Source organism: Mus caroli, chromosome 3 (genome assembly GCF_900094665.2).
Source record: "Mus caroli chromosome 3, CAROLI_EIJ_v1.1, whole genome shotgun sequence".
Taxonomy (NCBI): domain Eukaryota; kingdom Metazoa; phylum Chordata; class Mammalia; order Rodentia; family Muridae; genus Mus; species Mus caroli.
In genome coordinates this window covers 37456318-37463436 of record NC_034572.1, presented here as the reverse complement: position 1 = coordinate 37463436, position 7119 = coordinate 37456318, and positions in this window count along the sequence as shown.

The following is a 7119-nucleotide window of genomic DNA, read 5'->3' as shown; positions in this document are numbered from 1 at the left end:
GTGATTGGACTGGAGCAGAAGCTGTGTTCCACTCACCAGCAGTCCCAAAATCCTGCGGTGGGGGTTGTGGGTAGCTGGCGGGTGTCAGGCAACCCTGCGCTCCAGCTACCCCAGTGCTGATCCCGAAAATAAATGTTTTAAAACAAATAATTTTTGTACTTTGTCTAAATTAGTCATGGATTTCTATATTATTTGTATATTATTCGAGTTCATCATTGTGCTTATAATTGGTAATGAGCTGTGATTTAAAGCTGGTTTAGAAATTCAAATGGAATACTTTGAGGAACACTCAGAGAAGCCTTCAAAATCTTCTTTAAGGACTATTAATACACTAGTTACTTGTTTCAATATACTAAATTTTAATTTACTTAAACAATTAAATTTAAAACATCTATTTCAGTTTTAGAAAGTAAATTATATTTTTATCCATTTTCTATCATTTAAAAGCTAAGATAACCTTTCATGGGGAACTATTTAAAGAACCAAAAGGTTACATATTTTGTTCATATTCATAAATTAACATCAACTGCAATTCTGCCACATTTTAAACTTTTACTTAAAATCTTTGATACACAGTGGATAAGTTTTTCCTTTTAATACAGCTATTTACATTCAGTTTGACTGATTTAATTATTTATTTCATCAAAATATAGGCTTTAAATTACTTTTAGTGACGTGATAAATACCCAATAATAAAAAAAAAGAAAAAAAGAAAAGAAAATATCCACAACTCAAATATATCTTTTTTTTGAGATATTTAATACCCACATTTATTTGTCCCTTTGAGATTCCTCTGTTCAGATATTTAGTCCATTTATTCATTTAGTGTATTTTATTGAAAACATTTCCATGCAGTATTTTCTGATCATGTTTCCCCTTCCCCAGTTCCTCCCAGATGCATTCCACATCCTCACCCACCCAAGTATAAATCCATTCTTTCTCTCATTTTATATAAAAAAATAAACAGGCAAACAAAAAAAATAAAGAAAATCACAAACATAAAACCACAAAGTTTATATAATAATTCAGAAGCAAAAGACTATTAAGGTTGGGGTAAAAACGAAGTATGAACAAAAGTCTAAAAAACATCGTTGGACAAGTCAGCCTGAGCCATGTGGCACTGGCCAATGGAAGATACCCAGAGGCCTACAGAAGCTACTATGCTGTGTGAGTATGTGATGGAAAGTGGGGAGTAAGAGAATCCAAATGGTCTGTACATTGTGCAGAGAGGCAAAACTGGAAATCTGGAAAAGTAAGGTTGTTGAGGAAGGGGTTCATATGAGTATCCTGGACTGCCGAATAAGGCTATGGTGACACCCCAGCCTATGCTGCTGCTATGGTGACACCCCAACCTATGCTGCTGTGGAGGGCCCATCTGGGTCCTTAAATATGCAACACCACGGATCTGTGTCAATGTTCATGGACCACATTACCACAAAAGGCCATGTGGATGTTCCTGGTCAGGGCTGACACCTGGGTCCATGTTGAGGTTGAAGGGCTGAGGACAGATGGCTCTTCTCCTCAATGGCTCAGATGCTCAGGGGAGCTGACCCTGCATCTTGCCTAGGTAGTACAGTAGAGCTGGCCCTGGTGACAGGTGGTTAACTAGCTGGCCCTGCCATCTATCCCTTTCTTCTGCCATGTGTGGTTTTTTATACCTAGTGAGATTCCACTGGAGAAAGCTAATTTTTCCTTTCCAATCAGATATCAATTGCAGATAGTTTCTTGGTTAGAATTCATGTCCACATCCCAGTCACAACAGTGGAAAACTATCAACCCCACATACGCTGCAATAGTCATTGAGTTCATGTATGCATAATACCTGTTTTTTACTGGAAGAAACTGTTTCCATGGTGTTATCCATCCTGTCTGTCTCTTAAAATTTTTCTGCCTTCTCTTTCCCATATTCCCTGAGCCCTGAACAGAGGGGTCTGATGATGCTAACACATATAGGACTAAGTGCTCCAACCCTCCTACTCTCTGCATATCCTCCAATTGTGGATCTTTATGTTAATTCCAATCTACTGCAAGAGGAAGCTCCTCTGAGGACAGATGAGGGGCAACTAATCTATGGGTATAATAGAATGTTACAAAGAAACATTTTATTGTCATGTTTTGTTTTGTTTTGTTTTGTTTTGTTTTGTTTTAGTAGAAGAATAGCATTTGATTTTCTCCTGTGCCCATGCTCTCTCTTTTCTCAGGTTGTTGGTGTTCAGTGTGAGACAGAGATTGCATTTTTTGCAGGGACTTTAAATCCCACCAGAGAATTGTTGGTTATTCCCACAGTGATTTTGTCACTACTATAACAACATGTCATCTAGGCATGTAACCACAGTAGCTCACAGGGTTTGTCATGGGGTTGTTGGTTACATTTCTCTTTGGTAGCATTTTAAGACCATGAACTCAAGTCAGTAGGGGTGAAGGCTTCGGTTAGGCATCATCTTGATTTCTCCGTGTTCAATACGAAATGGAGTGCTGTCTTCAATAATAGAGTGTTACCATCAGTTTATTGGAGAACAACCAATAACTTTGGGGATATCCTGAAGTATATGTGAGTTCCCATGAGGCCCCTTTAACCAATGACTCAATTAGTTGTATCCCAAGCCTGACACTGGAGGTTTCTCTTGGTGGTGATAGATGTCTAATTGGAGCTTTGTTTCCTCATCATTTAGTGACTGTATTTAGATTTCTTTCATATATGATATATTTTAAGAAGCTTCTACAGTAGAAGGTTTCCATATGACTTTTTAAATAATCAATTTTGTTATTTCTCCCTCTACATATTCTTGTCCTTAGCCCCTTCCCTTTGCTTTCTTCTCTACACTTACTACTCTCATTCCAGTCTTCCTCTTATATATTTCTATAGCTATATAATCTATTTCTGCTTCTTTGAGGGATTCCTGCTCAGTCCCTTACTCTTTCCATAACCTTTGTGGTTATGTGGATTGTAGCACACCTACAGAAGTCTTAAAAGCTATCATCCATTTTGATAGAAAAGATACATTTGTCTTTTGGGGGTCTGGTTTTCCATACTCAGGACACACTCAGGATATTTTTTCCAGCTCCATTCACTTACCTGTGTATTGATGACTTCATTTTTAGCAACTGTATAATATTTCATTATGAAAATATAAAACATTTTATTAAGTATCCATTGATTGTTGAACAACTAAGCTGTTTACACTATCAAGCCTTTATAAATACAGTAGCAATGAATATAGTTGAGTAACTACCTCTGTAGTAGAGTATAGGGTTCTTTATGTATATGCCCAAGAGCTGCGTAGCTGGGTCTTGAGGTAGTATTTCTCACAGGTTTTAACTGCCACACTGATTTCCACAGTGGCTACCCTAGTTTGTACTTCCAGAGAAAGGTCTTCCCCTTCCCTCACATCCTTGCTAGTATTGCTGTCATTTATTTTACTGATCTTGGTTATTCTGAATGGCTCAAGATGAAATGGCAAAGGTTGTTTTTATTTGAATGTCCCTAATAACTAAAGATTTGAACAGTCCTTTAAGTATTTCTGAGCTATTTGTATTTCATCTTTTGACTACTGTTTATTCAATTCTGTAAGACTTTCTGAACAGAAAACCAATAGCACAGTATTAAAACCAACACTTATTAAATGAGACAATAAAAACTGAAAAACTTATGTATGGCAAGTGACACAATTATTTTGACAAAGCGGCAACCTACAGAATGAAAAAATATGTTTCCAATTACATATCTGATAAAAGGCTAAACTATGCAAAGAAGTAAAACCAAAATTGATAGCATGAAAACAAAAAACTCAATTAAAAATCTGAACTATTCTTGAAACCTCACAAGAATTTACAGAAAATTTCTGGCCTCTGTGATTTTCTATGCAAAAAATATATACATAAAATAATTCCTATTTGTTAATACAACTATATATTATTTTCTTTAGTATTTATGATTAATTTTCTTCAAAGTACACGAATGAGTTCAACAATGTAGAAACAGTCTTCAGGGAAGTATTATCAATTAGAAGGAATCCTGTTGGTCTCTCAATGTACTGGTCTTGGTTTTTCTTTTCTATTGGAAACGGTTTGATTCAGTTAAGCTCATGCATGTAGTTATATCCTTTACAACTCCCATCTCAGATGGGAGTAAAGTAACTCAGTCTTGTGGGGTGGCTCAAAATTCTTCACCTTCTATACATTTCAGAAAAAAGGATTGCCATCATCATTATTAATGGTAATTTTTCTGGTTAAACTTATCATAGCTGAATAGGAAAGTGTTTTAAGTTAGGTAGGGAAAGCGTCACTCCAGATATAAATAGGAAGTATCCCCTTCCCATTTCAATTCATAAGGCTACCTTGGAACCAGACTATGTCAGCATCCTAGTAAGTAACATATCTGCTTGAACCTAGGCAGAGAAAGTCTGGATGCTGGTAATCAGCACTTCAACTTTAGGAACCGATTCACAGAAGACAGGAAATTAATAATAATAATAATAATAATAATAATAATAATAATAATAATAGCCTGAAAGAAAAAAGAATCTTAGATTTCTTATCGCAAAAGAAACAGCAACCCTCAGAAGCATTCTTTCAGGAATGTCCAAGTCATGTTGTAGAACACTTGTAGCTCATCCACCAACTGCTTCTGAGCCTTAGGAGAAAGGCTCACATAGCTGTTAAAAAAAAAAAAAAAGCCTTGTGTAAGGATCTTAACATAGATAACAGCGAAGTTGATTTTTCTTCTTTACATTACCATCTCTAATCTGATTATTTTAAGCACCTTCTCCTTCCTTCCCAAACTTTGACAGATCCATCAGTTATTTACGACTCAGACATGCTCAGCCGTGAATCTGATGAGCAGCATATAAAACTACCGCTAATGCACACTGCAAATGGCTCTTCCCACTCCCCATCCTCATTGGCATTACCCTCCCACAGCATTTAAACTAATTCTAATTGATGGATTTCATCCACAAATTAAAAAACAATACTCACTAGATTTCAGTGATGAAAACCATACAGAGTGGAACAATATGTTCCTTGGTAACTCAGCTCTTTGTTATCTTTACGGCACACCATGAAAGACAAATTAAGGGAAGAATGCAGAGCCAGACTTTCTTATTGCTTTTAAGATAATAAGAAGACGGTGCTTATTTGTTTTGATTGGATGGTGTAAATTCATGGTCCTTGTACAATTTATTGATTTGCTTAAATATCAGTGGATGCCTGATTGAGAACGTGCAGGTGTTTCCTTCTGATAGTTCACATTTGCAATTTAAATTTTATTTATAAGCTTAAATGGCTCTACAGCTCCTAGGTTCACTTCTCTGAAGAATAACTTATATTTTATGAAGTAATTTTTTATTAGTTCTCACTTATAATTTCTACAATGATCTCTCTGATAAAGAAGCAAGTGCCATTTATGCAGCAAAAGATAAAATGGAAAGCCACTGTGGAATGTTATGGAAGTCAAGTGATAAATAACAATAGTTTATATATATTTAAAGCTGAAAGTTGAAACCAAGCTTTTTGACGGCGCTGTTAAGGTGATCTAAAAACACTCTCAATATTCATAGATGGGGGTTTCTTCTTCTAGGACTCAGATGACTAGTGTGATTAAGAACTAGACAAGTATCCATTTATAAGGAATATTCCTGGGTAGGTACAGTAAACCACACCTGCCACCATGTGCTTTCCTGGAATCATCTTCAGTCTACCAAATAATTTTCTCCAAACACGGAACACATTCATAATGAATGGTGGAAAGTAAGCTGTTTCCCCATTTTGGTGTTAGCTGGAGATACCCACATGAGAAGACAGCAGTAGTATAGTGGTACAGAGGGATTTAAAGTGTACTCCACATCCTTGCCCTGGATTATCACTATCCACTTGTTGAACTTCTGAACAGGATTACAGAATAATGAATAAAAATTGTTTAAAAATAATTCAAATTTAAATTCTGGTATTCTTATTTTTTATGAATTATTATTGATGTCTGACAATTTATTCATGTATGTCATCCTGCTTATTCTCCTTTACTCTTGTGTGTTTTCTTCCAACAGTTTCATTCTTCCCATTTCCTTTTCCAGATTCATTAATCAAGAAGAGAATAACTTTTAATGGGAAAGTCATTGACATTTCCCCAATCGCTTTGTTCTTTTTTAAAAATATTTTTATTAGGTATTTTCCTCATTTATATTTCCAATGCTATCCCAAAGGTCCCCATACCCCCCCCACTCCCCTACCCACCCACTCCCACTTTTTGGCCCTGGTGTTCCCCTGTACTGAGGCATATAAAGTTTGCATGGCCAATGGGCCTCTCTTTCCAGTGATGGCCGACTAGGCCATCATTTGATACATATGCAACTAGACATGAGCTCTGGGGTACTGGTTAGTTCATATTGTTGTTCCACCTATAGGGTTGCAGATCCCTTTAGCTCCTTGAGTACTTTATCTAGCTCCTCCATTGGGGGCCCTGTGATCCATCCAATAGCTGACTGTGAGCATCCACTTCTGTGTTTGCTAGGTCCCTGCATAATCTCACAAGAGACAGCTATTGATTTGTGTGCATAGTAGCCTCATTCTAATAGAGGAACCAATCCTCTTACCATATTTTGAAACCATTGCTTTGTTTTTCTTTTTTTTTTCTTAAAATGAAAAAATGAGGCAAAGAAGGACAACTGAAGTCACAGAATTTCACTCTGTTTTCATGCCAAGCACATAGATAGATTTACTTTGAACAGGAGGGCTCTGTAGCTAGCTATAGAATCTCAGTGAGAGGGAACAGGCAAGAACTAGGAAAATTGTTTTCTAATATTTCCTTTTCTCTGTTTATGTTAGAGAAGTTCATTTATTACTGTAGGTAGAATTAGATTTGCTTCTAGTTAAAAGTCTTTAATATTGCTTTTTTTTTCTCTTCATCCTGTTAATCTCTTCCTCTTGTGCCCCCCCCCCCATACTCATTATGGAACAAGGATCTCAGAATTCTTCAGCTGCTCAGGCAGGCATGTGTCATTATCAAACATCCCTGGCAAGGCTTCTCTTTCTGTGAAATATTTCTAGTAAAATTCTGCCTGAACATTGCCTTTCACTGGCCTCTTCAAAGTACCAGATTATCAATGCTTTAAGGAGAGAAGT